Consider the following 18,257-nt stretch of genomic DNA (forward strand, 5'->3'; position numbering starts at 1 on the left):
TTTCAAGTTGATTGGAAACCGCTAGTAATTCCCCTCGAATCGCATTAGTAGCATCGATATTAATGTTGATCAAGTCCTTAAGTTGCCTCAATTCAGTTAGGACGACATCCGTTGAGGCCATGACTTTCGCCGGCGGGGCCTTGCTCGGTGACGGAGGATCAGCCTTCGATCTTTTCGTTCCGGCCGCCGCCGCAAAGGCTGCCTCTATTTTACCGGCTTTGCTGGCTGCCATTTAGCACAAAGAGGTTTATGGAGCGATTGAGACCAAATTTATGCGCTGGAGATTATTACAGAGCAGATTCCTTCAGTTTGTTAGATAAACTGGAGCGGAGGAGTTCGCTTAGGCGGCCATTTTGATCACAGCGCTAGAGCGCCCCCACTGCTCTCTACTTTAATGGTGGGGGTGAAAGGGAAATAGAACCTAAGGTTACTAAGAGCCAAGAGAAACAGATAAGTATGAGAAAAAAGAAGTGTGAAGCTTGCTGGGCAGACTGGATGGGCCGTTTGGTCTTCTTCTGCCGTCATTTCTATGTTTCTATGACAGGAGGAGTGAGGCCATCCTCAAATAGGCATCTGAAGCCATGGCAATGAATTTGCAAATAGCTTTTTGCTGCTGCCTGGTCACTCAGGCAGGTATGCATCTCTTTCAGGAGGCTCAAAATACAGGAGCCAATAGTGGGCTAGGGATGGAACCAGGAGCTGCATTTTTAGCTGATGCAAGATGTGACTTGGTGCGTACGGCCGTTAAAAGCATAGCTTCCGTAATAGTGATCAGGCACCTGTTGTGGCTATAAACTGGTCGGCGGATAAGATTTCTAAATCAAATTTGACAAGGTTGCCCTTTAAGGGTTCTCTCCTGTTCAGGAGTGAGTTGAAAAAGATGGCGAATAGATGGGGTGAATCAAGATTCCACAATTGCCGGAAGACAGGAAAGTAGCATCACATTCTTTTGGGGTGAAAGCCTGCTTTAGGGAGTCCCATCAGTTTTGTCCTTATAGAGAAGCAGCTACTCAAAAGTCTTGTCCCTTTGGAAGATCAGTTAATTTGCTCTAAAAAGCCTCATAAAGACATGGGCTCTGGGACTGGAGCATCTTGATTTTCATAATGAAGGTGTGGGGGCTCACCTACCAAAGCTAGTGAGAGGAGGTGGTCTTTTATCTCACTTTTATCAAAGGTGGGTCCAGATTACGATGGAAGTGGTAAGAGACAGCTATGTTCAGGAATTCCTCTGAATTCCTCCAGATGCATTTATGGTCTGTTCTTGCAATTCCCTAGTGAAGAAAGTGGCAGTGGACATTATATTGAGAAGGCTGATAGACCTGAAGGCTGTAATTCCAGTTCCTAGATCGCAAGAAAATATGGGGCACTATTCCATTTGTTTTTTCATTCCCAAGAAGGAAGAGGGTTCCTTTTGACACGGCATTTGCATGTGACTTGCTTCAGGATGGAAACCCTACACTCCATAATTATGGCAGTACAGATGGGAATTTCTCATGTCTTTAGATCTGACGGAAGCCTATCTACATATTCCCATTTGTCAGAAACATCATTTCCTTTTTATTTTTTTTGTTTTAATCATGTTTTATTATGAAAGCGAACATGATGCACTAACACAGTGATATCTGCATAAACAGAGTAAACGCAAGTATAATATACAAAATGCAATAACTCCCTGCAGATAATATAACATACAGAAACAAGAGCATCTATCTGCCCCAACAAAGGTTTTATAAACATTGAGTCATTAAATTATTTATTTACCCCCTCCCAAACCCTGTTGACAACGAGGACAAATCTGTGTATACCATTCAATTATCAATAATGTTGGCAATAATAGAGGATCAATTAGTGGGAACAAAAAGTACTGCGAGGAATAAGTGACCTGAATATAGAGGATCAATTAATAGAACAGCAGACTATCTACTTCTGCTCTGCTGGCCAAGTCTGATATGGGGACCAGATCCTGAGAAAGACTTGGAGATGATCATGGTGAGTTGCTGTCAGGCGAGCCATCTGGAATAGAAAATGAAATTTATGTTGCATCATGGCAAGACTAGGTGCCTTGCTGTCTTTCTAGTATTGAGCCAAAACTAACCTTGCTGCAATAAAAGTTTGTTGGAGGAAGCGCTGTGTCTTTATTTAAATCTTCCAAAGGTAGATTCAACAGTACATGCCATGGTTCTGCCTTAAGGTCAATTTTGAGAATAGAATAAGTCCAGGAAATAACTGATGACCAGTAGACTTGCACTTTCAGACACTGCCGCCACATATGATAATACGTGCCTACCTCACCACATGCCTGCCAACATTGATCAGATGACCTTGGGACAAATTTATGTACTTGAATTGGTGTGTAATGCCATCTGTAGAGTAACTTATAGCAGATCCTTCCTAGGATGGAATTGGGTTGAATAGCAAGGAATTTAGATGGTTGTTAGGCCTGAGGAGGACGGAGCTCCGTTCTCAAACGTCTGCCCTCAGCCACCGAAGAGCGCCCCCCCCCCCCCCCCCCCCCATATTTCCTTTATTTTGCCATTCAAGGGCACTATTACAGTTTCAAACCCTACCCTTCAATCTGGCTACTGTGCCCAGATCTTTCTCCAAGGTCATGATGGTGATAGCGGTGTCTCTTCACAAGGAGGGCATTCTTGTCTATCCATATCTGGATGCCTGGATTCAAGCCAAGAGTGTGGAAGAGTCAATTGACATCTCAAAACATGTTCTGCTTGTGTCAGAAGCTAGGCTAAGTGATGAACTCAGCCAAGAGCAGTTTACAGCCATCTCAGTCCCTGGAGTAATTCGGCATGTGATTTGACATGGAGTAGGGGGCAGGGTGTTCCTGCCAGAGAAACACGTTCAGAAGCTGGTGACTCGGGCCCAGTCCTTGAGGAGGACTATGTGTCCAACAATGAGGTCTTATCTGCAGGTTCTGGGGTCTATGCCGGCAATGTTGGAGGTAGTACCCTGGGTGAGGGCACATACAGGGCCACTTCAGTGTGCGTGCTCTCTCAGTGGAATCTGCAATCATAGGAGTGCACAGTGAGACTCCAATTGCCAATGGAGGGGGTGACCAGTTGCAGTGGTGGTTACAAGTGGGCCACTTCAGGAAAGGAGTGCCCTTGGAGACATTGGACTGGTTGGTGTTAATGACAGAAACAAGCCTTCTGGGTTTGGGAGGCTCACTATCAAAAGTTGAAGGCGCAAGGTTGGTGGAATGTCGAGGAACAACAGTGGACCATGAATAGTTTAGAAGCACGTGCAGTTCAATTGGCATGCTTAAGCCGAGCAGCTGGCAAGTCAAGCGGTGAGAATAATGTCAGACAATGCCATGACAGTCGCCTACATAAAACATCAGGGTGGAATTGAAGCCATCAGGTGTCTGTGGAGATAGATGCGCTCATGGTATGAGCAGAGCATCTTCAGGAGATATCTGCCTCCAACATTCCCGGGAAGGAAAATGTACAGGCCGATTTCCTCAGCAGACAAGTCTAGGACCCAGGAGAGTGGGAGCTGGCGGAAGAGGCTTTTCAACTCATAGTGTCTCCTTGGGGTCAGCTATATCTGGGCTTAATGGTGACCTCCAACAATGTGATGGTGAAACGATTCTACAGTCGCAGAAGGGATCAGAAATCGCTAGGAAGCGATGCTCTCGTCCAAGTGTGGCCACGGAGTGGGGTGTTATATGCTTTCCCGCTCTGGCCAATGATCAGAGAGTAATTCGGAAGATTGCAAGTTATTCCGAGACCTTACTTCTGCTAGCTCCGGATTGTCCCTAGACAGGGACAGCTCCTGGTGGACAGTCCTCTCAGGCTGCCTTATGGTTTGGTCCTTAGCTTATATTAGGGTTTGGAGAGTATTCAAGAGCCAGTGTGAGGTGAGAGGTTCTCACCCTCTTAAAGTAGAGATTCAAATATTTTTTAAATTTTTACAGGAAGGCTTGGTTAACAGTTTGGCCTTAAATACTCTGAAAGTAAAGGTAACAGCTCTCACTTGCTATGGGGGTGGATCAATGGTAGGCCTTGTCTTCCCATCCAGATGTGTCCAGATTCCTGAAGGGAGTCAAGCATCTATGTCCTCCCTTGCGCCTACCAGTACCTTTTTGGGACCTTTATCTGGGATTGCTTTTTTGGCAGGTATTACATTTGGCCGCTATGTGCTCTCTCCTTGTGACTGCTCATCTTGAAAACAATTTTTCTGGTGGCGATCTGTTCGGCAAGGTGTATCTCTGAGCTACAGACACTTTCTTGCTGTGAATGTTTTTGCAAATAACTCCGGGAGCGGTACAGCTTAGGATCGTACCTTCCTTTTTACCAAAAGTGATATGAGTTTAATTTGAATCAGTTTATCTCGGTGCCCACATTGAACAGGGATAGAGATGAGTGGGATTATTGATTGTTGCATGCTTTGGATTTCAAGTGGCATTTGATGCGGAACGTGAAGGTCACTCGCTTCTTGAGGAAAACTGATTGACTGTTCTCCATGGTGGAGGTAAACAAGGGGAACCGGCGTCACAGGCAACAGTAGCCCATTGGGTTAGAGAGGTCATCACGGCTGCCTATGTGGATGTAGATGTACCATTGCCTAGACAAGTCAGGGCGTATTCCATTAGAGCTCAGGCGATCTCGTGGGTGGAGATTTGGCTGTTGTCTCTTGTCGAGATTTTCCAGGCAGCAACATGGTCCTCGTTACATACTTTCTCTAAGCATTACTGCGTGGATATTAAGGCTCAAGACTACGCAGCTTTCACGTGTACAGTGCTGACAGGACAGCAGGCAGCGTCCCTACCATTTCAGGAGTAGCATTGGTACATCCAACCGGTGTGGATTGGCCTGCCTGAGTGCAGAGGAAGGTGACATTAAATCTTACCTGATAATTTCCTTTCCTGTAAGGAAGGCAGGCCAATCCATAATTCGCTCTGGGCTGCCTACTTGGTTTTAGTTTGTCCTTTGTTTGGGGATGCTGCAGAGTATTCTTTTTTTTAATTATTTGAAGGACTAGTAAGTGAAATAACCAGCCCCTAAGATCAATTGATGTTGAATTTTAACTGAACTCCATACTTCCGAGTTGGCTGAAAGTAATGAGTCACTGACTGTTAATAAGAACATAAGAACATAAGAAAATGCCATACTGGGTCAGACCAAGGGTCCATCAAGCCCAGCATCCTGTTTCCAACAGTGGCCAATCCAGGCTATAAGAACCTGGCAAGTACCCAAAAACTAAGTCTATTCCATGTAACCATTGCTAATGGCAGTGGCTATTCTCTAAGTGAACCTAATAGCAGGTAATGGACTTCTCCTCCAAGAACTTATCCAATCCTTTTTTAAACACAGCTATACTACCTGCACGAACCACATTCTCTGGCAACAAATTCCAGAGTTTAATTGTGCGTTGAGTAAAAAAGAACTTTCTCCGATTAGTTTTAAATGTGCCCCATGCTAACTTCATGGAGTGTCCCCTAGTCCTTCTACTATCTGAAAGAGTAAATAACCGATTCACATCTACCCGTTCTAGACCTCTCATGATTTTAAACACCTCTATCATATCCCCCCTCAGTCGTCTCTTCTCCAAGCTGAAAAGTCCTAATCTCTTTAGTCTTTCCTCATAGGGGAGTTGTTCCATTCCCCTTATCATTTTGGTAGCCCTTCTCTGTACCTTCTCCATCGCAATTATATCTTTTTTGAGATGCGGCGACCAGAATTGTACACAGTATTCAAGGTGCGGTCTCACCATGGAGCGATACAGAGGCATTATGACATTTTCCGTTTTATTCATCATTCCTTTTCTAATAATTCCCAACATTCTGTTTGCTTTTTTGACTGCCGCAGCACACTGAACCGACGATTTCAATGTGTTATCCACTATGACACCTAGATCTCTTTCTTGGGTTGTAGCACCTAATATGGAACCCAACATCGTGTAATTATAGCATGGGTTATTTTTCCCTATATGCATCACCTTGCACTTTTCCACATTAAATTTCATCTGCCATTTGGATGCCCAATTTTCCAGTCTCACAAGGTCTTCCTGCAATTTATCACAATCTGCTTGTGATTTAACTACTCTGCACAATTTTGTGTCATCTGCAAATTTGATTATCTCACTCGTCGTATTTCTTTCCAGATCATTTATAAATATATTGAACAGTAAGGGTCCCAATACAGATCCCTGAGGCACTCCACTGTCCACTCCCTTCCACTGAGAAAATTGCCCATTTAATCCTACTCTCTGTTTCCTGTCTTTTAGCCAGTTTGCAATCCACGAAAGGACATCGCCACCTATCCCATGACTTTTTACTTTTCCTAGAAGCCTCTCATGAGGAACTTTGTCAAACGCCTTCTGAAAATCCAAGTATACTATATCTACCGGTTCACCTTTATCCACATGTTTATTAACTCCTTCAAAAAAGTGAAGCAGATTTGTGAGGCAAGACTTGCCCTGGGTAAAGCCATGCTGACTTTGTTCCATTAAACCATGTCTTTCTATATGTTCTGTGATTTTGATGTTTAGAACACTTTCCACTATTTTTCCTGGCACTGAAGTCAGGCTAACCGGTCTGTAGTTTCCCGGATCGCCCCTGGAGCCCTTTTTAAATATTGGGGTTACATTTGCTATCCTCCAGTCTTCAGGTACAATGGATGATTTTAATGATAAGTTACAAATTTTTACTAATAGGTCTGAAATTTCATTTTTTAGTTCCTTCAGAACTCTGGGGTGTATACCATCCGGTCCAGGTGATTTACTACTCTTCAGTTTGTCAATCAGGCCTACCACATCTTCTAGGTTCACCGTGATTTGATTCAGTCCATCTGAATCATTACCCATGAAAACCTTCTCCATTACGGGTACCTCCCCAACATCCTCTTCAGTAAACACCGAAGCAAAGAAATCATTTAATCTTTCCGCGATGGCCTTATCTTCTCTAAGTGCCCCTTTAACCCCTCGATCATCTAACGGTCCAACTGACTCCCTCACAGGCTTTCTGCTTCGGATATATTTAAAAAAGTTTTTACTGTGAGTTTTTGCCTCTACAGCCAACTTCTTTTCAAATTCTCTCTTAGCCTGTCTTATCAATGTCTTACATTTAACTTGCCAATGTTTATGCTTTATCCTATTTTCTTCTGTTGGATCCTTCTTCCAATTTTTGAATGAAGATCTTTTGGCTAAAATAGCTTCTTTCACCTCCCCTTTTAACCATGCCGGTAATCGTTTGCCTTCTTTCCACCTTTCTTAATGTGTGGAATACATCTGGACTGTACTTCTAGAATGGTATTTTTTAACAATGACCACGCCTCTTGGACATTTTTTACTTTTGTAGCTGCTCCTTTCAGTTTTTTTCTAACAATTTTTCTCATTTTATCAAAGTTTCCCTTTTGAAAGTTTAGCACGAGAGCTTTGGATTTGCACACTGTTCCTTTTCCAGTCATTAAATCAAATCTGATCATATTATGATCACTATTGCCAAGCGGCCCCACCACCGTTACCTCTCTCACCAAGTCCTGTGCTCCACTGAGAATTAGATCTAAAATTGCTCCCTCTCTCGTCGGTTCCTGAACCATTTGCTCCATAAAGCTATCATTTATTCCATCCAGGAACGTTATCTCTCTAGCGTGACCCGATGATACATTTACCCAGTCTATATTGGGGTAATTGAAGTCTCCCATTATTACTGCACTACCAATTTGGTTGGCTTCCCTAATTTCTCTTAGCATTTCACTGTCCATCTCACCATCTTGACCAGGTGGACGGTAGTATACCCCTATCACTGTAGTCTTCCCTGATACACAAGGGATTTCTACCCATAAAGATTCAATTTTGTATTTAGTCTCATGCAGGATGTTTATCCTGTTGGACTCTATGCCATCCCGGACATAAAGCGCCACACCTCCTCCCGACTGCTCCTCTCTATCATTGCGATATAATTTGTACCCCGGTATAGCACTGTCCCATTGGTTATCCTCTTTCCACCACGTCTCTGAGATGCCAATTAAGTCTATGTCATCATTTACTGCTATACATTCTAATTCTCCCATCTTACTTCTTAGACTTCTGGCATTAGCATACAAACATTTCAAAGTTTGTTTTTTGATTGTATTTTTATTCTGCTTTTTAATTGATAGGGATAAGTTAGAATTTTTTAGCTCAGGTGAGTTTTTAGTTACAGGCATTTGGACTACTTTTCTAATTATTGGAACCTCACTGTCGGGATGCCCTAATTCTAGTGCATCATTAGTATCCTTTAAAGATACATCTCTCCGAACCATGCGCTGCTGAGCGACTGTCGGCTTTCCCCTTTGTTCTAGTTTAAAAGCTGCTCTATCTCCTTTTTAAGGGTTAGCGCCAGCAGTCTGGTTCCATCCTGGTTAAGGTGGAGCCCATCCCTTCGGAAGAGACTCCCCCTTCCCCAAAAGGTTCCCCAGTTCCTAACAAAACTGAATCCCTCTTCCTTGCACCATCGTCTCATCCACGCATTGAGACTCCGGAGCTCTGCCTGCCTCTGGTGACCTGCGCGTGGAACAGGGAGCATTTCAGAGAATGCTACCCTGGAGGTTCTGGATTTAATCTTTCTACCTAAGAGCCTAAATTTGGCTTCCAGAACCTCCCTCCCACATTTTCCTATGTCGTTGGTGCCCACGTGTACCACGACAGCCGGCTCCTCCCCAGCACTGTCTAAAATCCTATCTAGGTGACGCGTGAGGTCCGCCACCTTCGCACCAGGTAGGCATGTTACCAGGCGATCCTCACGCCCACCAGCCACCCAGCTATCTACATTCCTAATAATCGAATCACCAACTATGACGGCCGACCTAACCCTTCCCTCCTGGGCAGTAGGCCTTGGGGAGATATCCTCAGTGCGAAAGGACAATGCATCACCTAGAGAGCAGGTCCTTGCTACAGGATCCTTTCCTGCTACATCTGGTTGGTGCTCTCCCATTATGAGACCTTCTTCCTCCAAGGCAGCACCAGGGCTGCCAGTCTGAAGTTGGGACTGGACTACTATGTCCCTGAAGGTCTCATCTATATACCTCTCTGTCTCCCTCAGCTCCTCCAGGTCTGCCACTCTAGCCTCCAGAGATCGGACTCGTTCTCTGAGAGCCAGGAGCTCTTTGCATCGCGTGCACATGTACAACTTCTCACCGGTGGGTAAAAAATCATACATGTGACACTCGATGCAAAAGACTGGGAAGCCCCCCTCTTGCTGCTGGACTGCTGCCTTCATCTCAATTTTGATCAGTTCCTAGTTAAGTTTTAGGTTGCTATGGGAGTAGGAATGTGTCTAAGTTCCTTTAAATGTATTAGTGAATTCACTATATGTCTGGTAGTGGCCTACTGGGGTCTGATCGAATTCTCAATAAAGTTTTTGTTGATGGGGTTTTTTGTTTTTTTTGGGTTTTTTTTTGTGCAAGTGGCACCTGCCTATAAATTAAGGGATGAGCTTGGGGTGGGTGGGCGAGGGGTGGGAGGGTTGGGAATTACAAACAGTCTAACTTTAGTTAGTCAGCCTGAGTGACTCACAGCTCCCTTGATTAACAAATGTTGTTCCCTATTCAAACCTAATCACACTACCTCAACACCTTTCCAAGGTGAGTAACTGAGCTGAAATATTCAACTTTTTTACTTTGGTATATACTGCTCCTAGCTTATTTCTAGCTTCTGGCTACTTTTTTGTTGGGTTTTTTTTTTTTTTTTGTTTTTGTGGTTTTTTTTGTTTTTCAATACAATGCACTCAGTTATTTATTACATAAAACACTTAGCTCTTTAAAAGTCTGGAGGACACTTTAATAGTCAGGCAGACTTTTTAAAAAATAAACACACTACCTACTGCTACCTTATTGACTGACTATTTAAAAATGCAAACAGTCTAACTTGTTTTATTTACTGACTGACTATTAAAGGCACAAACACACAAACACACTAAATAATATTCCCAAATAGTTAACTTTGCCCCAATACTTTTAAAAAAGTCAATGTCAATGTCCCAAGCAAAAACTTACTGATTCCTTTCAGCCACCAGCAAGGTGATCCTCTCCTCTCAGTGTTTCCACTGGAATGTGGGTTACTGAGCTCTTTCCTTCTAATTTATAATGTGCTTCTAAAGTAAATTAGTGCAAAATAATCCCTTAGGAGATGTACACTTCAGTTAGATTTCCTGAGTGACCTTTCAGTTAGATTTCCTGCGTGACCTTTCAGTTAGATTTCCTGCGTGACTCACTGCTGTGCTGATTAACAAAGAATAGCACCTATTCACAAATACACAATAGTACCTATTAACAAAACACACAATCTTCACACTTAGTTAGTCAGCCTGAGTGACTCACAGCTCCCTTGATTAACAAATGTTGTTCCCTATTCAAACCTAATCACACTACCTCAACACCTTTCCAAGGTGAGTAACTGAGCTGAAATATTCAACTTTTTTACTTTGGTATATACTGCTCCTAGCTTATTTCTAGCTTCTGGCTACTTTTTTGTTGGGTTTTTTTTTTTTTTGTTTTTGTGGTTTTTTTTGTTTTTCAATACAATGCACTCAGTTATTTATTACATAAAACACTTAGCTCTTTAAAAGTCTGGAGGACACTTTAATAGTCAGGCAGACTTTTAAAAAAATAAACACACTACCTACTGCTACCTTATTGACTGACTATTTAAAAATGCAAACAGTCTAACTTGTTTTATTTACTGACTGACTATTAAAGGCACAAACACACAAACACACTAAATAATATTCCCAAATAGTTAACTTTGCCCCAATACTTTTAAAAAAGTCAATGTCAATGTCCCAAGCAAAAACTTACTGATTCCTTTCAGCCACCAGCAAGGTGATCCTCTCCTCTCAGTGTTTCCACTGGAATGTGGGTTACTGAGCTCTTTCCTTCTAATTTATAATGTGCTTCTAAAGTAAATTAGTGCAAAATAATCCCTTAGGAGATGTACATGTCTCAAGTCTAATCAGTTTGTCTACAGTTTGGCTTTTGTATGTCAGCGAGTCAGTTTTTCTCCATCTCTATCTGCTGGTAATTTCACCTTATAAAATAGGTAAAGTATGTGTGTTCGATGCATTGCAGATGTTCATGTGTACTGAAGCATATGCACATACTTTCAGAGCTGAACGATGATGGTAACTTTAAAACAAGCATGTGCTATATGGGCAATATTATATCCTGCACACACACGTGTACATGTTATAAAATAGCTATGGTGCGTGTATGTGTGCACTTAATTTGAAGCTTGTAGATGCACAGCAGCATAAGTCTGCTTTGGGATGTGCATGTGAGGGAATTTTATAACGGCCACGTGCCAGCCCATGACCCATGCTAGAGCTAGGTCCTCTAACCCCCCCTGGTTCTTTAGCCTGCAGTTATCCCAGACCCCTCAAATACTTCAGCTATGTCCAGAAATAATTTTATAAAGACTTGCACCTCCTCCATTGCAGAAGTAGATTTGCACTCAAGTAGACCTGGCTGTGTATCCAGGTGCATAGGTACTTGCGTGCACATCCTTTGGCTCCGCCCCTTTTACTCCCAATGCGAGATATTCACACATCTGTACTTGTGCATGCATGTGGGAGGCTTATAAAATCAGGTGGCCACATGCATGGGCTAGATGTACGCACATCTCCCAATTCTGGTGCATGCTCGGCTTTTAAAATTCACCTTTATGTGCAGGCAAATCCAGGAACAAATAAGTGTGAAAGTTTTGCTCCCTGTTTTAATAGCTAGAGAACACAATGAGCACTGTCCACATTGAAAATGACCAACAAAATCAGTCTGTCTTTCATTCTGGACAATAAATCTCAAAGGAAAGACCAGTTTCAGATTTTCATTTTAAGGGGACCCCTTCAGTACTTGACCTCTATTTGAGTTGTTAGCTCTACATACCATAAGAAGATAAATGCCATTTTGGATCAGGGCAAGATCCATCGAGCTCAGCATCCTGTCTCTGACAGTGGCCAGTGTGGGTCACGAGTAACCATCAGATCCCCAATGGTTGATCTATTTCCTGAATCTCACTCCCAGGATAAGCGCTGGCTTTCCCAAGTCTACCTGGCTAATAAGTATTTATAGACTTTTCCTTCAGGAACTTGTCCAGTCCTCTTTCAAACCCCACTGTTAGTTGCCTTGACCACATCCTCCCGCAACAGATTCCAGAGCTTGATTGTGCACAGAGTGAAAAGAGACTTCCTTAGGATTTGTTTTAAATGTGCCGACTGCTAGTTTCATGCTATGTTCTCTACTCCTAGTGTTATCTGAAAGAGTAAATAACTAGTTCCTATTTCCCATTATCATTGTTCCCTGACCTTTAAAAAAAAATTAAGGACTCTCTTTCTCTTAACTGGGGCACCAATACCACGCACATTAACAGTTTCAATGTTAACCATCTTGCTAGCCATACTGACTACCAATTATCTCTCCTCTGATCACCTCCAGCCATCGTGTATCCTCCTCTTTTAATAAACCTATTAGCACCCACAACACTAACCAACCCCCAGCTCACCCTCCCCAGATAACGCTTGCAGCTGTTGAAGGAGGAGCTGGAATACTTTCCCCCTTCCTCAGTGCTGCTTACCCTACCCCATCCTCTAATGGACTTGGCTAGACAAGGAATCTCCCATAGCCCAACTGCATCAGTAATCACACCTTTTTTTTTAAATTTACTTTTTTTATTAAGGTTTTAAGCAATAGCGTGCACAGTTTGAACACATGACAATACAGCACACAGCGCAAAATTGTAAAAGTTCCCCATCTACTCCCCTGGTAGTAGAAGACTAGAACAGATTCATGTATATCAATGTAGTACAAACTGTCACAAGATATAAGCCAGTAGAGCACAGCAATGCCAGCTTCCAGGTTCATAGTGCTCCTATAGTTTAACGGATATGCACAAGCCTATCAAGTATCACTCCGGTTTGAACATTGTAATGGGCTGGCAGGCATAGTAACCCCTGCACCGCCTCCACGAAGATACAATGTCAGGAAGATCACAAGTGGGCAACATGAGCCATGAAGGGTTTCCAGATCTTCAAAAAAGAAGTCATTCTGTTCTGTTTGGTTAACGTTAAGGAAGCCAACTTATGGTATTGATGTAGTATGTCAATAATGTCCTGGAGTCTCGGGATCTGAGTAATCCCTCCTTTTAACACTCTCCCTTCCCTGTGCTTTCCACCCCACACTTCATTCCCAGTCCAACCACTTATCACTCCTACTGTACCACAGTCACTGTCATGAAAATCCTTGATCTGTTTGCGACCAGCAGGAGCCTTTGTGTTCCATCCTATGAGTGCAGATACTCGCAGCTGTAACCTTGCATTATGTCTGCTGCTTCTGTTGATAAGTAATCACTGATGACTCAGTTCTGCCCTCCACTATCACCTCGCTACTCGTTCCTGCCTCCAACCTCTGACGTTTTCCACCAAATGACTGCCCCATCTCCAGGTGCAAGGTCGCATTTGCATTAGCATACAGACAAGTTTTCATGGCCTCCAACATCCCTGCCGGAAGCATGCTCTCTGCCCGGGCCTCATCTTCAGGTGCTGTCTCTTCAGGGCATGGTTTATCATAACAGTTTTTCTGCTGTTATTACCTTTATCAGCCATATTCCGACTCCATTTATTGCCTTGTTGGAGAATAAATTACCAAATCGGCACCGGCAGTTATACCAGAGGATGTAGCCAAAACCAAATGTGAGGAACACGCACTATTCTTCCAAGACATACAGGTCGATACTGTAACGTGCGGTTGAAGATTTCCCGTCTGTAACGTGCTGGGAGCGCACAATTCAGACGCGTAAGGCGATTCAGCGATACAGTCTCCAGTTTCACGCGTCCTTAGCGCTTCTTAAAACAGACGCATAACCCTTTCCGCACGCAGCATGTATATAATATGTAAATGAACGAATTAGCTGTATAATGAAGGAATTAGCTATTCCCCTCCGATACTGTGACGCGCGCTCAGATTATCTCCTTTGTAACCCGCTATTTTGCCGCGTCCTTAACCTGTTAGTTTACCGCTACCCTCTACTTGGTGTTAGTGTGGTGTTAGTGTGGTGTTTGAAAATTAAAACGGGAATAAAGTGTAAAAAATGGTGTAAAAAAAGTGTAAAAACATTGCTTACCTGCCCTGGCCCCAGTCCTGTCCCCTCCTCCCAAAGCAAAAAAAACAAAAAACCGAAAAAGTAGCAAGGCTCGGGCCTGCTACGGTAGTCCCTTCTCCCTTCTCCTCTCCTCCCGATTTCGGCGCTCAAGGCGGCCGGGTGGGCGTGCATTCATCCAGCGGCCCCCGCCGGCAGCGAATGAATGCCCGTGCGATTTCGGCGCTCATGCCTTGAGCGCCGAAATCGCACGGGCATTCATTTGCTGCTGGCGGGGGCCGTGCATTCATCCAGGCAGAGGGAGCCGGAGGCCGCTTTCGCCGCCGGCTCCCTCTACCTGGATGAATGCACGCCCACCCGGCCGCCTTGAGCGCCGAAATCGGGAGGAGAGGAGAAGGGAGAAGGGACTATCATAGCAGGCCCGAGCCTTGCTACTTTTTATTTATTTATTTATTTAACAGTTTTTTATACCGACCTTCATAGTAAATTACCATATCGGATCGGTTTACAATTTAACAAAGGGAAAAACTAGAGTAACAAATTCAAGTAAACGAAAGATAACAATAAGTAGGAATAAGTCAAAGTTACAATCAACAGGGGGAGAGAACTTGGAAGCTTGCAACAAGCTGGAAAGAAGATAGGCCGGTAAAAGAAATTTTACCATAGAGTGTACAAGTTAAAAACTTAAGGACGGTGCTTTTTTTCAGTTTTGTTTTGTTTTTTTTTGCTTCGGGAGGAGGAGACAGGACTGGGGCTGCACCGGAGACCAGACGGGGCCAGGGCAGGTGAGCGGGGGCTTGGGGGATAGTTTGCCGAGCATCGGGGAACATAACTGTCCACTTCCTGGTACCTGTCATTTCTAATGACATTTGAAATGACAGATACCAGCGCGGCCGTGAAGCGTTAGGCCCGCGAACCCAGGATACTGTATAGGCGCTCTATACAGTAAAATGGGTTGCGCGGGCCTAACGCTTGCCTAAAGCTTTGCAGCCGCGGCATGCATTTGCATGCAATTAGAAGAGAGTATAGAGCGGTAGGTGAAGAGAACTGTGCGTGCGGGGAACGAGGGTGCACCTGACACTGCCGCACTGTTTCTACCGCGGCCTTAGAGTATTGACCCAAAAGTCAATAAACTGCTTCCATGTTTCCCTTCCTCCTCTGCAAACAATCAAAACTCATAAGAAGCCTTCCCAGCCCATCCTAACCCCTTCCCCCCCAAAGGCCTGACCTCCTTATAATACACAACTGCTCTGTAAATTGAATCATTCCTTAAGAAATCCAGACCATCCTCCCACCCCTCTGATACAATCCCTACTAAACCCCTACTCTCCATACCTAACATAATAGCCCAGCCCATAGCCAACATTATAAATGCCTCTATCACCTCAGGCCAAGTACCCAACCCCCTCAAACAAGCAATAGTCAAGTCAATACTGAAGAAACCCAAGCTCGACCCCCACCGACCCGTCTAACTATCGCCCCATCTCAAACCTCCCCTTCATCTCAAAAATTCTTGAAAAAACGATCAATAAGCAACTCACTGAATACCTTGAAGACTCACACCTACTCTCTCCATTTCAGTATGGATTTCGGAAATTCCATAGTACTGAAACCCTCCTCCTTTCCTTGTCAGACCGACTCATTAAAGACCTAGATAAAGAATAATCATATATTCTAACCTTCTTAGACATATCCTCAGCATTTGACACAATCAGTCACAATATCCTCCTGCAATTAATTCACGAAATTGGAATCACAGGTGCTGCCCATAATTGGTTCAGATCATATCTCAGTAATCGAAACTACAAAGTCAAAATTGGAAACCACGAGTCCAAACCTATACCCCTTGTCCAAGGAGTCACGCAAGGTTCCTCCTTATCCTCCATCCTTTTCAACATTTACCTCCTATATCTCTGTCATCTCCTATCCAATCTCAAGCTTCCCCACTATATTAATGCAGATGATGTTCAGATTCTTATCCCAATATCTGACACCCTCCCTAAAGCTATGAACATCTGGGACTCAACGCTCCTAGCCATTAACAAACTCCTATCCAACATTCACCTTGCCCTTAACACGGCAAAAACCGAAATAATGCTTATCTCCCCACAAAATCAGCCTAATAACCTCCCCCTACTTCGCCCCCAATCTCTACCAATCCTGTTCTCCCAACAGGTACGAGATCTAGGGGTCATGCTAGACAGCCAAATCAATCTCAAGGAATTCATTAACACCACTCTGAAAGAATGTTTCTTTAAATTACACACCCTAAAGAAATTAAAACCTTTACTCCGCCAACCAGACTTTCGTACAGTGCTGCAAACTACAATATTTTCTAAAATTGATTATTGTAACTCACTTCTCCTAGGCCTACCCAAAAACTCCATACACCCACTACAAATTCTACAAAGACAGTTGCCCGGATACTCACTAACACGCGCAGAAATCAACACATTTCACTCGTACTTAAGGAACTGCACTGGCTCCCTATCGCATCCCGAATCCAATACAAAAGTCTTTCCATCATACATAAGGCTCTCCACAACCCTGAAATGAATGGGTTCAATGATTCACTAGTATTCCACAAACCCTCTAAACCAACCAGGAACCAATACCTTGCTTCCATACGCATACCCTCCCCTATAAACAACAACCTGGCATCTACCAGAGCACGTGCGCTCTCCATAGCTGGCCCTGCCCTATGGAATAAAATGCCCATAGACCTTCGCCAGGAGGACCCCCTAAAAATCTTCAAAAAAAACCAAACTAAAGACGTGGTTGTTCACACAAGCGTACACCTAATCCTACACCCCATACACTCCCAGCATCTTCCTCGGCTACACTCTCTTAAGATGTCCCCATACTGAACAGCCTTGTAAGTGATTGTAAATAACCCTACTGCTCTGTACATAAGTTACCTTTATATGCAACTGCTTTTGTCTCATACATATTTCATTTGGGCATTTACTCTGTTTATAACTTAATATGTACCTGTTCTCTTGTTACTTGTCAAGCGCATATTGGGGCAGATTTTCAAAGGGGTACGTGTGTACCCCCCGAAAACCTGCCCCAAGCTCCCCCTGCGCGCGCCGAGCCTATGTTGCATAGGCTCGGCGCGCGCAAAGCCCCGGGACGCACGTAAGTCCCGGGGCTTTCCTGGGGGGGAGTGTCATGTGCGTGTCGCGGCCAGCACGTCATCGTGGGCGTGGTTCTGACCCGGGGGCGTGGTTCCGACCCGGGGGCATGGCTGCGGCCTCTGGACCAGCTCCCAGACTGGAACATGGTGCGCTGGCAGCTGGCCCGGCGCGCGCAAGTTACGCCTGCCTTGGGCAGGCGTAACTTTTCCAACAAAGGTAGGGAAGAGGGTTAGGTAGGGAAAGGGAGGAGAAGGTGCGGGGGAGTGGAAGAAAGTTCCCTCCGAGACTGCTCCGATTTCGTAGCGGGCCTTAGAGGGAACGGAGCCAGGCTGCGCGGCTCGGCGCGCGCAGGCTGCCGATTTTGCGCAGCCTTGTGCGAGCTGACCCCAGATTTTAAAAGATACGTGCGGCGACGAGTGTATCTATTAAAATACGGCGTACTTTTGTTTGCGCAGGCGCAGTTTTTTTAAAAATCTACCCCATTATGCGCAATTTCACGTTTACTGTAAACCGATGTGATATCCCTGATGAATGTCGGTATATAAAAACCCTTAAATAATCCTAGGGCAACAGGAGCTAGCCAAGGGCACAGCCTCATAGCGCTGTTGCAACTCAATGCTTAGTGCAGATTAAACAATATAGGCTCCAGGTATCTTTTTAGCAGTAGTTCCTTGCTGGCAGCAGGATAAGGCATGTAAATATAATGTACATGATGTAAGTGATATTTTACCTCAGCAGACTGTACTTGGATTGACCTTCCTCATGTAAAATCTGTTGTTAGAAATTCATAATTTTTGTGTATGGGGAGGGATGTTGCAGAGCTGTAAGTTTTGCCTAGAGCACCTAATACTCTTGCACTGGCCCTCACACAGAGAAACATGACTGCAGAAAAAGATTGTATGGCCCATCCAGTCTGCACATCCGTCCCATTAATTTAGCTTTATAATTCCCATCACTTCCTTAGGTGATCCCCTGTATCTATCCCAGGCTTTCTTGAATTCAGATACTGGGTTTGTCTTCACCATTTCCACTGGG

At 44.1% G+C, this 18,257-nt stretch overlaps 1 protein-coding gene across 2 annotated transcripts in view; it reads left to right on the plus strand.

Annotated features, from left to right (window-relative positions):
* The window catches only part of PTK7 (protein tyrosine kinase 7 (inactive)), a 303,844-nt gene that overhangs the window by 283,643 nt on the left and 1,944 nt on the right, over positions 1-18,257 (plus strand). The window lies entirely within an intron of this gene.

This window comes from Rhinatrema bivittatum, chromosome 3 (assembly GCF_901001135.1).
Source record: "Rhinatrema bivittatum chromosome 3, aRhiBiv1.1, whole genome shotgun sequence".
Taxonomy (NCBI): Eukaryota; Metazoa; Chordata; class Amphibia; order Gymnophiona; family Rhinatrematidae; genus Rhinatrema; species Rhinatrema bivittatum.